Here is a 12,902-nt window from a genome sequence, read left to right as displayed (position 1 = left end):
GGGGATATTTTGATATTTCTTAAGCTGAACTTCTAGAGACCTTCCTAACATCCCTCACAACAAAATAAACAAAAGGCCTGTTCCGACAGTTTACATGGTACAAACATTCCCTGGGCACAGGATTGATGGTGTACAATTTTCCAGAAGGCAGAACTCACATGTGTAAAGTGCATCCTTTCAAAGAATTCTAGAAAATTAGATTGCTCTTTAAAACAAATAAACATCAACCCAACCCAAAAGGAAGCTTAGAACAGTCATTACTCAAACGATTCTTCTTGAGAGCAGTAAATATCCGTCATCTCAGTCCAAAATGCTAATATGAAAAGGCTGTGGCTTTCACATGTCCCAGTTGTGCAAGATAATCTCTCTGGGGGACTGCTACATACAAATGGACTGCTGTAGGCTCGTGGGGAAGGGACCGTTGTTTTGTTCTGGGTTTGTACAGCCTCTAGCATCATGGATTCCTCTGCCATGACTGGGGCTCCGAGGTGCCGCCACCATACAAATAGATCGATATTATTATTATTAAACAGGAGGGGCTGCTTATGTGGATCATCTTGCAGAACCGGTTCCTATAGTAGGAGCCTCATTCTAAATATCATTCCTTATGGCTCTTCTGTATGGACAGGAAAAGGAGGATCTGATAGTTGATCTGGACCACAATGACCAGTCTGAGGCAGAAAAATCAGTCTTCACTCTCCCCTTAGGAAAAGTCCCAGCATAATGTCCATTCAGCACACAGGTTTCTGTATGGATTTTGTTAGCATTTTCAGAACTCATCAATCCCAATTTCTAATCTTTGGCCTGTGTTAGGTGGCTGAATGATTTTAGAAAGATAAGGCTGCAGGGGGTCCCCTAACAAAACTAGACCCTCTGTCCGGTTCTGTGACAGCCAGCATCTGTCATCTGGTGGTGTCCTTTTCCCTTAATTAATCAGAGAGGACAATTCATTGTATGTAAACTGGGCCTATGGAAAATTGATTTAGGGAAAATTTACAAAAAGAGGGGATTCAACGGGTAACCAGAAGCTGTTCAAAAACAAAAGAACAATGTAACCTGTACAGTAATCAGGCCCCAGAACCCGCTGAACAAAGGAGCCTTTGGTATATATGGTTGTGACAATTTTCTTCCACTATTTGATCTGAGGAAGTGGGTCTGGCCCATGAAAGCTCATCATCTAATAAACCATCTTGTTAGTCTTTAAAGTGCTACACGGTCCTGTTTTTTGATTTGTTCTGAGTGTAACTGACAAGCGAAGTGTGACAGGTTTATAGAAACCTCCTTGAAAGTTCCCAAGATGGATGCTCAGGACCTCAGATCTCGAGGCGCCTGGACAGCCTAGAGGGGGGAGCACTGAGGAGAACCCTCGCAGTCTTCCCCGCTTCAGGTGGAAAGCGACTGGCAAGGTTGCTGGCTAGCTGGTGGTATAGGTGGAGTCGTTAGCATGGCTGCGGCAGTCTGGTCTGGAGTCTAGATAACCTGAAAGGAAAACCACCTGCCACAAGGATGGGCAGCCCCGAGCTGTTCGGCTGCCAGTCTTCTGTGCAGTCCAAGGCAGGAAACCCCTGTGAGGGAGACCCCATGGAGCCTGCCCCTACAGGGAAACCTCGTAGGATCTCCTGAGGTAATTCTGGTTCTAACTGGAACTTGTTTACCTCTCTGCTGGAAAAAGGCGGGAAAACCTTTGCCTGTCAGACCCAGTGTCATGGGACTGATCTTCCATTTTGCTTTTCACAATGGACGCCCGATAATACATGTAAACATTAAAACCCGGGATTTTTACCCTTAACACCTGCTAGCTCAATTGCCAAGGTTTTCCTCCTCTTCGAGTAAAACATCAGTTCCTTCACTCCCCACCCCTCTCCGAAAATGTCCCATTTCTTAGCCATTTCAACTGTGTCTTTAATTCCTTTCAAATATGAGAGGGTGGGGATTGACAGTGCCTCGGTACAGTGGCTCTACTAGCCTGCTCCGACCCGTCAGCCATATCCGCAATGGGTGTAAATCAGTAAAGCACCATTGACATCAATGGAAATCCAGTAACTCAGTATAGGCTGGGATGTTTCTGTAGGCTAGAGAGGTTCAACCTGTACTCCATTTCTTTTCTTTCAAGATGCTAAGATTCCATTGCACTATAAATCTATAGCTAGATTCACAGTTAGATAGATAGGCAGATAATCAATGTATATTACCTTTGGAGCCCATCTGTTGTATAATAACTTTAAAGATGTTTTTCACCTATGTACCAATTATCCAAATAAAGTTTAATCTGCCATCATTGTAACAATGGTATATTGCACCATGTACAAATGAAATTAAAAATGCCGTAATTGGGAAAAAAAAGTGTTTGTTGAATGTTTTTATTTGATTTTGTCATAGAATCTTGCGAATTCTTATTTATGTAATCTGTAAATCAAGTGCTACTCCCCAGAAACTGATGGCTCAAACGCCATCAATCAGAAGGGGCCGTGGAAGACTGTTAGAGTGAGTTCTCATATTACTTTTTAAAAGCTATATTACAGTCCATGAATTAGTATGCATTCGGGTGGAAACAACTGACTCTTGACTGACATTGTCGATAAGAAAATATTTCTAATCGCTCACCTACCTTGACACACATACAGAACACAAACCGCAGCAAATACCATTGCTGCACATTTACTGCTGTTTGCAGTAGGGATGTAAACGAGTAGGCTTATTGGTTCAACTAGTTGACTACTCGCATCCCCTCCCGCTGCCTCTGATACAGAGGCAGCAAGTTGGGGGGAGGGAGGGAGGAGAGGAGCAGGAACTGGTGCTGAGGGGAGCCAGCTGAAAGCTGGTTCCCCCCAGCACTGGTTCCACAGTGCTGCCTGCCCCCCAACCCATGCTGCTGCCTCTCCCCATGGCAGGCCCTGGCTCGCTATGAACAGAGGCTACTCCACAGCCCAGGGAGATAGCAACCCCTGTCCACACAGGCTCCCAGTTCCACGCAGACAGGGGCTGCTGCCGGAACAGCCTCTATCCATGGGGAGCTTGTGCCACCACAGACAGAGGCTGCTCCGTGGCAGCCTCCCCTGCCCCATCCCCCCATTGCAGCCTCTGTCTGTGGGGAGCTTGCCCCTCCTCTCCCCCGCAGACAGGGGCCGCTGCCACTCCGCCCTGCTGCCTCTGTCAGAGGCAGTAGCACGGAGCAGCAGGTCTGCACAGAGGGCTGTTTTTTAAACTAACATCCCTAGTTTGTAGTGAGCATCTCAATGCTGCGGGGTAGATCTTCAACTGGAATGAGTCAGATTAGCTCCACTGAACAGAGCAATGCTTATTTGCTTTACTATCTGGCCCACTTTACTGTATAAGGAGATTGTATAGTTTCAAACTTCCCCAGACAAGGCATGAGTTCCTTTTGTTCTTCCAGAGCATGATCTTCCTGCTATTATTTATGCAGGTGTTACTTTAAGGCTTTTGCATGCTCTTGTCTATTGTTCCAAGTCTGATTCTTTCTTTGGGATTTGTTGTTGACTTGAAACAGATCTTCTAACTTTCCTTCGTCTGGCTTTGGTAACTGGTTTATAATCAGTCCTTTTGATAATCTGAGATGTGATATCATGCCGTATTTGGCAGGCAATCCAATCTCCCTAAAGCAATTTGCGGTTAACCTTCATCTGAAACTTCAGTTCACAAATACCGTACAACTGTTACATTGCTTATTAAAAAATACAAAAAATAAAACCATTTAACTTACTTCAGGCACTTTTATAGCTATTTATTGGCAGGATAATTAGGGGGATTTTTTTATTTTCAAATGACATCATGTCTATAGAGAAGGAAATTAAATTAAAAGAGTTGTTTGATAAGGAGTTGCTATAAATTACTCTCATCAACCATTTGGGTAAAGATATACTGTATACATTTGCTATCTGGAGTTTTTGTTTAAAATTACAACCTACTGTACTTATATACACTGTCAGAATCGCTCATAAATAGCTTTGGTGCTAATGTTCAAATTTTCAATATTTATTCCAAAATAAAAAATATTGACAGTGGAAAAAGCCAGTGGAGCTACTTGCTAAATTTTGAAAGTATGGAACGAAACAATAAATTTGGATACTGCAATCTTTTAGCAGAACTGCTATTCAAATGGATTTTGACTGAAAAAAAGCCCTAATGGAGTAATATATTTAATATACCAGAAGGAAAAATGCCAACATGAGCTCAACTCTAGGTGTGACCGTCTTACAGTACCCTTTAAAAATCTTTCAGAGTTGCAAATTTAAGAGACTGTTATGTGTTTGCTCACTGCCATATAAAATGACCCAGAAGTTAATAGAAATTAATAACGCATTGTGGGAATGATCAAACGACTTCTATTTTGTTAGGTGCCATGCTTGTTTACAGATTCAACATTAGAGGTAATGCTAATGAGGGGAGAGCATTAGCATAGTTGACTTCTATATTTGGGGTGCAGCTCCAATTAACCCAACAGGGATACACAGGGGGAGAGCAAATTCCATCCCTGTTCAAGGCTTGTGCCTGCACCTCACTCCCAAACTATCCCTATGGGAGAGAGACAAGTCTTTTGTTGTCATATCTACACCAACAGGCACTGGCTAACCCTGTTCAGCTTTCAGCCTCAGTCCTTCACTTCTGCATAGTGACAGAGGCGGTTTGGAGAGACAGTAGTTCTTCAGATGGCTGTGGGAGCCGGCTTACAGTAACCTTTCTCCTCTCCTGATCCACTTCTCTCCCCTGTCAGTTTGTCCCATCTTCCAACCCTTGCTCCTTCCCTCATCAACATTGCCAATAACTTCTGATGTGCTGGGGCCTGGACTCTAAGGTATCCACGAAAACAAAGGTCCGACTCAATCTGTTATGTAACGTTGTTGGTAAAAGTCAGCAAAAGCTGGAGACTGGGACAAACTGGATTGTTTGGGTTAAACGGACCGCGAGGAGAGCTCTACCGTGCTCCCAGAACAGTCATCGGTTGGCTTGACAAGAAGCTGAATGATTCTAAAAATGGGTGGCAATGTGTTTTAGCTGGATAATATTAATGGAATGAGGCTGCCTCCCCTTTTTGAACACTGTTTACCTGGGGGACACTCTATGCGAGTATCAGGACGGGTAGATGGGAAGGAGCAAGTTTTACCATGATGGCTCCCACCACCACTGTCTCACAGGACCGTAGCAACCTACCTGTCACTTTTGGGCCTTCATTGTCCTGACCCTAAAAGACCTCCTGACCAGACCAGGGCATGACATCATCATCCTCAACTAACACCTAAAACGTGAGACTTGGGTTCCTGCACTCACTCCTCATCTGCCATTTTCTTTCCTATGGTATTTGTCCACTTTCCTACCTCCCTGTTTGACTCTGTCTGTCTCCATCTTAGCCTACAAGCATCCACTTCTCTTACAACACTGCTCTGGTTGCCAGTGACCAAGAAACACAGGGGAAAGCAATGCCTTATGCAGCCTACTGCTGTTAAAAGTTTTCCAAGGCTTGGCGCGCTAGGCTGGTCTTTCCACCGAAGCAAGCTCATAAATGAGAGTCAGCACCAGAGACAGAAGCAGCATTTTCTGTCTTTACTGCTCTTTCATTTCCCCTTTGGTACACGTTTATCTTGTTCGGACTTAAAGAAAATAGGAACAGACTCCAATAACAAGAGATTCAGTCGGACACAACTAATCTTTTCTCCACTCCAAGAAGCCAGTTAATACCATCTTTAACACCGTCTAAAGATGGCCATGGAGAAGTTTTTCTCTGCAAAAGGTTCTCTAAAGCTGACAGGAACACAGGATATTGTTAAAATGAAAGCCTGACTTAATACTTCACATTTTAAAGGTTGTACCTGCTTTTTGTGTTTTTAATTAAAAGCTGAAAACATTGGATGGTAGTTTTGCCAATGGGACTCACCAGCAATATCAACAAAAGAAATCTCAGGCTATACAGCACTGTCTAATATTGTAACAGTGACCATGGTTTCCGTAAAATCTTGTCCATTGCTGTCCCCAAACCTCCCACCCCCCCATCAACACAGCACTCCTTCTTCTCTGTTCTTCCCCCAGCTCTCCACCATCCAGTGCTGTCCCTGAGCCATATTCAAACACCATGTGAGCAAGTACAATTCCACTGACCTCCAATTTAAATCAAAAGAGTTGGCCCTGCTTCTTCACACTCCAGCTTGGAATTGAGTCCTCCAGCCCACATTTAAGAAGGCTCTTCCATGACCCTGAAGCTAACTATTGACTCATCTCTATTTTCCCTGTTTCACAGTTTTTGCAAAAGTAACTCCGTCCATCCTTCCAACCCCTTTTCCATAACAATACACTGGGCTAATTACCCTTAGACATAGCAAAGAAATCATTCTTCTGCAGAGAGGTAATAAACTTTTTCCTACCGATGATGGCTCCCTCTGCCTTTTTACTCTCCTGGACCATGCAGGTGTCTTGCACGGTAGTCTCGCAGTTTTACCTTCATGGACCAACTCCGTAGAGATGAAGACATCTCAGGCAAAAATGGAATGAATAACAGTGAGCCAATCAAACTGCTCTTTCTGTATCTGATGATGGTTGACCCTTGTGTCACATGAAAGTCATATGTGGGTCCTGCAGCTTAGCAGGTCTGGAACGGAAGTTTCCATTCCTGCTGTACCCAGATTAGCATAGCCTGGGACCCTGCAAGCCCAAACAGAAGCTGGGCTTTATCAATTCTAACCCATACCTTGAGCTGGGAAACTACTAAATGGTAAGAAAGCCCATATGAGTGATAAGAATGGCATTGAGCCAGGTACACGCACTCCTGGTAAACAACTGTAGTATAAGATCACTGGGAGACCCGCCCCTTTGTGAGTCTCAACAGGAACCTAGACCTCGAAGGGTGTCCTGAATCCCCCTAGCTGGAGCTACATCCACTGTGGCCAGGTGCAAGGTGACCAGAATGGGACTTCCCGCAGACTAAACGGGCATAAGCATTTCCAAGTGCCTGTTACTCTTACATGCATTGCTTTGCCTGTGCCGATTGTTGTATTACTTCGCAGTAGCTGTGTAACCATCTGGCAGTCTTAAGCCTGTAATAGTAGTGACATGGTGAGATTAATAAAAGCAACTATCCCTAAGTGACTCTGTCTTGAAGTGAATCCCCAACCCTGCTGGGCCCTGCTCCTATGGCTTGACACATTGTGCCAAGATGTCCCTCCCCAGTTTATTCTCTTGCATCTGTTTTCTATCCTCTTCCTTGGTTACTGTACTTCATGCTTTAATGTTGGCTCAGTTCGTGGGATGATTGTACAAATGAGCTCTACCTACAGTACATTGTCTTGTGACAACTGAAATGACTCTGCCTGCCTGAACCAAGTTAACTTTTCAACCAAATGTCTCAAGAGCAAGAAGAGTTAGGAAAAGAAGCATCCTGGTCTTTTACATCTCTCCCTTCCCTGAGTCCATTTCATTTGTCTTCACGGCCCATAATCTTGGCACTATTCTGGATTCCACAAATCTATCACGGTGCACAGCGGGTTTGCATTGAAGTGTAAGCCCTAAAAAGCAAGACATATACCCCAAAGAGAATTCCAAGATGCATGAGCACACTTACATATTTATTACTGCATCTACATTTGCATGCACAGTTTTTACTGGATATCCACATCAGGTACTTAGACACCTAAATATATACTTAGATGCCTTCATTTCAGTTTATGGGTACAACTGCAGTAAGCGTACACTCAAAAGCAAGAATATGAATTCATGGGCAGAAAATGTGCATGGGCCTAGGATCTCATTGTACATTGAAAATCTGACCTTTAATCTCTTTGCCTCTCATGCAAATTCCCATCTGCAAAATAACAGTCGTAAATAATAGGGCTTGCGAACAGGAACAGCTAACGGAGTTTGGAGAGGGAGTTTTCCAGGTAAGAGAGGAGTAAATACGGGACCCTTGTGGTAGTGTGTGTGGGGGGGGGGGGGGGGGGGGAAGAGGGGGAGTTATTTGCTGAGCTTGTGTTTGTCTGTTTGGTTTGTTTGAAGGAGCTTCTAAAAGGTTTGAAATCTAGAAGCCTCTGTTAACGGGCTGAGCCTCAGTCAGGGGGAGGGGCTACCAAGGCTTGATAAGCCTGTGAGTCAGCAACCAGGGAGCTTGCAAACAAGAGCAGCTAACAGAGTTTGGAGAGGGAGTGTGAGGGGGTTCACTCACCACCAGAGCACCCCTGCTGTCTGTCCTGGGAATTAGCTCCTTCTGCTGGCAGGGTACCTTCCCTCAGGTGGTGTTTCCCCTCTTTCCTCCAGGCCACAGCCCTCCAGCAGTGCCCACGTCAGTCTCTGAGGCCCCCTTCCGGGGGTCATTGTTTCTTCAGCGGGCCGTTCTTCAAGCCCTGCAGCCTGGGGGTTTGCTTGGCCAGAGCTCCCCTAGCCCTGCCTTGCCACCTCAGCCCTGCCCTAGCTCCAGGGAGCCTCCTGCTCCCCCAGCAGCCAAGCTCTCACTGCTCTCCCTGGGAACAGCAGCCCATGCTCTTATATAGCTCCCAGCTGGGCCCTAATCAACTAATGCAGCCTCAGCTGGGGCTAAACTCCCAGGCCCTGCTCCAGGCTGGGGGTTGCCCTTAAAGGGCCAGGACAGGGCAAACATCCTGCCACAGGGAGGTTAGAGGGCACTAGTGACTCCTGACCTTCTTTAAACCTAACTTTTCTAATAATCTATATTCCAGACATTTAATAAGCCCAGTTTATACTTAAACTTATTCATAAAAAGATGGAGACAGAAGCCCAGCAGCAGAGTGGGGGCTATTCTGTTTATTGCATCGAGTATAACATGTATGATTAGCTGCCCTGTGGGCGGGTGGCCTATGTGTGCACCCGTTGCAAGGAGCTCCTGGCCCTCAGAGACCGAGTTCGGGCTTTGGAGGTCAGGGTGGCTGAACTGGAGGAGCTAAGGGAGGCAGAGAGCTATGTTGATGAGACTTTCCGGGACACTGTAATACTGTCCCACCTCCAGTCTGAGAGCCCCAGTGCTCTTAAAGAGGATGAAAGTCTCAAGGGAACAGAGCATCCAATGGGAACAGAGGGAAACCTACCCGTAGTTGGGACCCTCCTCCCAGAGGATGTTGCGGCATCCTCTGGCAAGGAGGATACCTCTGAGGGGGAGGGAATGCCAGTTGTTAGGAAGAGGCAGGTGTTAGTAGTGGGTGATTCGATCGTTAGAAACATAGCTAGTTGGGTTTGTGATGACCGGGAGAACCGTATGGTCACTTGCCTGCCTGGTGTGAAGGTTGCGGATCTCTCGAGGCATCTAGATAGACGTATGTGTAGTGCTGGGGAGGAGCCAGGGATCGTGGTACATGTAGGTACCAATGACATACGGAAGGGTAGGAGACATGTCCTGGAGGCCAAATTTAGGTAGCTAGGAAAGAGACTGAAATCCAGGACCTCTATGGTGGCATTCTCAGAAATGCTTCCAGTTCCACGCGCAGGGCCAGGTAGGCAGGCAGAGCTTCAGAGTCTCAATGTGTGGATGAGTCGATGGTGTAGGGAAGAGGGGTTTGGATTAGGAACTGGGGACACTTCTGGGAGAGGGGGAGCCTATACAGGAAGGAAGGACTCCACCTAAACCAGGGTGGAACCAGACTGCTGGCACTAAACATTAAAAAGGCCGTAGAGCAGTTTTTAAACTAAGAGATGGGGGAAAGCCGATTGGTGCGGAGATGCACATAAATCGGATGGAGACTTCTCTTAGAGGAGAGTCCATTGACAGAGATTCTCTAAGCTGTAGTCAGAAAGAGAGGAGGGGAGAGGACAAACCATGGGCCAGAGCAGACAAACAACCGCATATAAAGGAATCCAATGCATCAGGGAAGGGCAGACAAATAAGCAGTGGCAAATTTTTAAAGTGCTTCTACACAAATGCTGGGAGTCTGACTAATAAGATGGGTGAACTGGAGTACCTCGTATTAAAGGAGATTGACATAATAGGCATCACTGAAACCTGGTGGAATGAGGAAAATCTATGGGACACAATCATACCAGGATATAAAATATATCGGAAGGATAGAGCAGGCTGGGTGGGTGGCAGGGTGGCACTGTATGTGAAAGATAATGTAGAATCAAATGAAATAAAAATATTAAATGAATTAACATTTCAATAGAATCGCTATGGATAGTAATTCCATACTCCAATAATAAGCAATTAGCAGTAGGGATATATTACCAACCACCTGACCAGGACACGGATACTGACATTGAAATGCTGAGGGAGATTAGAGAGGCTACCAAAATAAAGAACTCTATAATAATGGGGGGATTTTAATTATCCCCATATTGACTGGATACATGTCACCTCAGGAAGAGAAGCAGAGATAAAATTTCTCAATGGCTTAAATGACTGCTTCTTGGAGCAGCTGGTACAGGAACCCACAAGGGGAGAGGCAATTCTTGATTTAGTCCTGAGTGGAGCGCAGGATCAGGTCCAGGAGATAACAGTTGCAGGACCGCTTGGGAATAGTGACCATAATATAATAACAGTTAACATTCCTGTGGTGGGAAGAACACCTCAGCAGTCCAGCACTCTGGCATTTAATTTCAAAAAGGGGAAGGAGGTTAGTTAAACAGAAATTAAAAGGCACAAAGACTAGAGCCAAATCCCTGCAAGCTGCATGGAAACTTTTTAAAGACACCATAATAGAGGCCCAACTTAAATGTATACCCCAAATTAAAAAACATAGCAAGAGACCTAAAAAAGAGTCACCGTAGCTTAACCGCCATGTAAAAGCAGCAGCGAGGGACAAAAAGGCATCTTTTAAGAAGTGGAAGTCCAATCCTAGTAAGATAAATAGAAAGGAACATAAACACTGTCAAATCAAGTGTAAAAATGTAATAAGAAAAGCAAAAAAAGATTTTGAGGGACAGCTAGCCAAAAACTCAAAAAGAAATAACAAAATGTTTAAGTACATTAGAAGCAGGAAGCCTGCTAAAAAACCTGCGGGTCCCCTAGACGATCGAGATATAAAAGGAGCAATCAAGGACGATAAAGCCATTGCGGATAAACTAAATGATTTCTTTGCTTCAGTCTTCACGGCTGAGGACGTTAGGGAGATTCCCAAATCTGCACTGTCCTTTGTGGGTAATGAATCTGAGGAACTGTCCCAGATTGAAGTGTCATTAGAGGAGGTTTTGGAACAAATAGAAAAACTTAATGTTAACACATCTCCGGGACTGGATGGCATTCATCCAAGAGTTCTAAAAGAACTCAAATGGGAAACTGCTGAACTATTATCTGTGGTTTGTAACCTACCCTTTAAATCGGCTTCCATACCTAATGACTGGAAGGTAGCTAACGTGACACCAATATTTAAAAAAGGCTCTAGAAGCAATCCTGGCAATTACAGACCAGTAAGTAAAACTTCAGTATTGGACAAATTAGTTGAAACAATAGTAAAGAATAAAATTGTGAGGCATGTAGAAGAACATAATTTGCTGGACAAAAGTCAACATGGTTTCTGTAAAGGGAAATCCTGTCTTACTAATCTATTAGAGTTCTTTGAAGGGGTTAACAAACATGCGGACAAGGGGGATCCAGTAGATATAGTATACTTGGATTTTCAGAAAGCCTTTGACAAGGTCCCTCATCAAAGGCTCTTGTATAAATTACATGGCCATGGGATAAGAGGGAAGGTCCTTGTGAAAGGAAGGTATTGAGGCCTACCCAAAATATGTCAAATGAGCACCAGTTTAATTGTAAGTGTAAAGGAAAGGCAGCATTGTCAGATACAGGAGATAAAAATAAAAAAAACAAAATTTGATTGGATGACCAACAATAACCCCGCTTTTAGGGAAGTAAGTAACTCAGACAGCAGTATGCAACAAAGTGCTGATTACCCCAAAAGGAGCAGACAAAAGATTTTGTAAGGGCAGAATGAGACAACAAAAATCTAACGTCAGCAATTGTCAGATGAGTGGAGGAGTACCAAAATACCAAAACAGGGTATATAAGGTTGGCTGAAACAGACCAAGAGCGGAAGGGTTGCGAATCCAAAAAGCCAGGTCTGATCAACCAGGGCTCCCTCCCTGGCACTGAATCTCGCTGCAGTACATAAGCTCCGAAAGGGGAACGAACACCGGTCGTAAGTTGCAACGAAAAATCCAAAGAAAGGAAAAACAAAGAAAAGAATATCTCCTGAATCTAAACAATGCTTCTATCTTTCTTAACGTGAGTATTATATATTTGTTAACACCATAAATTGTTTAAAGGTAAATCAGGAGGATATATCTGTAGGAGAAGTTATTATTTCTTGTTTTTTTTTTAACTCCTGTATCTGACAATGCTGCCTTTCCTTTACACTTACAATTAAACTGGTGCTCATTTGACATATTCTGGGTAGGCCTCAATACCTTCCTTTCACAGTCCTTTCTTGGATTGAGAACTGGTTAAAAGACAGGAAACAAAGGGTAGGAATAAATGGTAAATTTTCAGATTGGAGAGGGGTAACTAGTGGTGTCCCCCAAGGGTCAGTCCTGGGACCCATCCTGTTCAACTTTTTCATAAATGATCTGGAGAAAGGGGTAAGCAGTGAGGTGGTAAAGTTTGCAGGTGATACCAAACTGTTTAGGATAGTCAAGACAGAAGCAGACTGTGAGGAACTCCAAAAAGATCTCACCAAACTGAGTGAGTGGGCAACAAAATGGCAAATGAAATTTAATGTGGATAAGTGTAAAGTAATGCACATCGGGAAAAATAACCCCAACTATACGTACAGGAAAGAGATCTTGGAGTTATTGTGGATAGGTCTCTGAAAACTTCCACGCAGTGTGCAGCGGTGGTCAAAAAGGCAAATAGGATGCTAGGAATTATTAGGAAAGGGATAGAAAATAAGACACAGAATATCTTACTGCCCTTGTATAAAACTATGGTACAGCCACATCTTGAATACTGTGTACAGATG

At 44.2% G+C, this 12,902-nt stretch overlaps 1 protein-coding gene and 1 long non-coding RNA gene across 6 annotated transcripts in view; one reads left to right on the top strand and one right to left on the bottom strand.

The window, feature by feature from the left end:
* Positions 1-12,902, bottom strand: part of LOC112545069 (uncharacterized) — a 211,993-nt gene that overhangs the window by 187,040 nt on the left and 12,051 nt on the right. The gene's annotated exons all lie outside the window — the stretch shown is intronic.
* Positions 11,838-12,902, top strand: part of CD93 (CD93 molecule) — a 36,420-nt gene continuing 35,355 nt past the window's right edge. For 4 of the 5 annotated variants that reach the window (XM_075925739.1, XM_075925737.1, XM_075925738.1 and 1 more), the window contains exon 1: positions 11,838-12,169. The gene's annotated coding sequence lies outside the window, so the exon portion shown is untranslated. The remainder of the gene's footprint in view (positions 12,170-12,902) is intronic. The other variant, XM_075925740.1, reaches the window with a different exon arrangement.

Source organism: Pelodiscus sinensis, chromosome 3 (genome assembly GCF_049634645.1).
Source record: "Pelodiscus sinensis isolate JC-2024 chromosome 3, ASM4963464v1, whole genome shotgun sequence".
In the NCBI taxonomy this organism is placed as follows: Eukaryota; Metazoa; Chordata; order Testudines; family Trionychidae; genus Pelodiscus; species Pelodiscus sinensis.
This window is presented reverse-complemented; position numbering and strand designations above follow the sequence as displayed.